Source organism: Dendroctonus ponderosae, unplaced genomic scaffold (genome assembly GCF_020466585.1).
Source record: "Dendroctonus ponderosae isolate FM_Combo_2020 unplaced genomic scaffold, Dpon_F_20191213v2 Dpon_F_20191213_4, whole genome shotgun sequence".
Classification (NCBI taxonomy): Eukaryota; Metazoa; Arthropoda; class Insecta; order Coleoptera; family Curculionidae; genus Dendroctonus; species Dendroctonus ponderosae.
The window spans coordinates 2075635-2077550 of NW_026018611.1; positions in this window are offsets into that span (position 1 = coordinate 2075635).

Consider the following 1916-nt stretch of genomic DNA (forward strand, 5'->3'; position numbering starts at 1 on the left):
ACGCCGGCAAAGCACTCCGTTCGCTAATTAAACTAATCGAGCCGAAGTTGGAAACTTCGTGTGATTATCTAAAGTTCCCCCGATCGAACCGACGCAACTTTCAAAAGAACCCCGAGCACAGTAACGATTGTTTTTCCAGAATGGATATGATGGCACCGGCGTTCTCTTCTTCCGCTTTAATCGAATTATGCCAGCAGGGATTCGAAAAAATTATCGCGAATGCTGGAAAAGGGCAGGCCAGCTCTTTGTCGTTCGATCCCTTGCTGCTGAAAATATCATTTGAATATCTGTTCCAGCCGACTGTCGATATTCGCGTTGAGGCCGCCAGATTCACACATTTTCCCAAAGTTGATTCAAAGTTGCGAAACATGGCTAACTTCTACTCATTAAAATGGTTGGTTGAAACTGGAAAAGTCCGCTGAAGTCGGCTTTTTCGTTCAATTGCTATTTTTGGAACTGCCATGGACCACTTTTTCCTCTGCAATAGACGAGATTCTGAAATGCGCCAACCTCAGGCACCCCCAGGACCGGTTTCGAGCCTATTAGCTCTCATCAGCTGGGTTCAGCCTGAAATTAGCGATTCCGAAACCTGCACTTTATAATGCCAATGCATTATAAACCGTGCTGAGCTGATGAGAGCTAATAGGCTCGAAACCGGTCTTGGGGGTGCCTGAGGTTGGCGCATTTCGAAATCTACACCTCCAAGGCACCCCTAAGATCAGTTTCGGAATGGCTAATTTCAGGCTGAACCCAGCTGATGAGAGCTAATAGGCTCGAAACCGGTCCTGGGGGTGCCTGAGGTTGGCACAATTCTAAATTGCCCATTTCAAAAGCTCACGAGGGCTCTGCTGATGCCGAAAGCCTTTCATTGACTTTTTCCTATGTTTATGTCAAATTTCAAAATGTTTTTGGACCTCTAAACAGACTTTACCTGACCTAAAATGAGCGTCTGCTGGAGTTTTTGCCATTTCCTGTCGCTTTGTATTTAGCAAATTAACTTATAGCTTTTGGCTCCTTTCGCTCCCTACCTCTGATATCTGCCTCCTCAATCGGGCAATTTCGGGCCTGACAAAAGCTGAAGGCAAATAATAGATCTCATTAAGTGCCCCCAAAGAGCAATAAAGGAATCCGAAATTGAATGTTTTTAATTCAATTAACAAAGCTTTCGCGCCTCTATTTGTAGAGGAAAGAGGTTTTTCTTCTACGCTTACCGATGGCTTCGAGCCTAATTAGAGCGAGCGAAAACACGGCTGTTTCTTTGCATTGGACCGACGTCGATTCGAACACATCGGCCTGAACATGGACGAGTTTTTTAATCAGAACCGTCGATGGGACAATGGGAGTTTAACGTGGCCTAAATATTTTCCATCGGCCGTATTTGTAGACGATTTAAAGATTAATCACCCAATTTGCTAACAGCTTTAATGGAGCGGACTAAATCGAGGACATTTTAAGATTATTAAAGTTGTCCCAACAGGAACATAAATTATGGAAATTCGTCATGCATTATGCATGTATGCAATGGCGAGATCTACGCGGTTAATAAACAAGCAGGTTGAATGTGGCCGAAAAAAGCCTATCAACTTAATCAGGAGCGAAAGCCGGCCTTCCTGCCCAATATCCAAGACATAATCCCGGTTTCTTTGTTTGCGAAACGGCTTTTTCGGACTGGCAGCGGAAAAAATCGTACCATATTCGAGGGAACACGTTTGCGTAACTGGGCGGTCCTGCAACTCTATTAATGCGGACATTTGTCAAGATTATGTGGCCATTTTCGCAAATTGGCTCCGGATTTGCAGGACTTTATTGTTTTAGTCGGTTCAATCGGTGGGAATTATTGCCTGGCATGATTCGTGTGTCGGGGCACAAAAGTCTCCGCACTAATTGATAAGCTTTACCGTAAACAAGTCCGATTA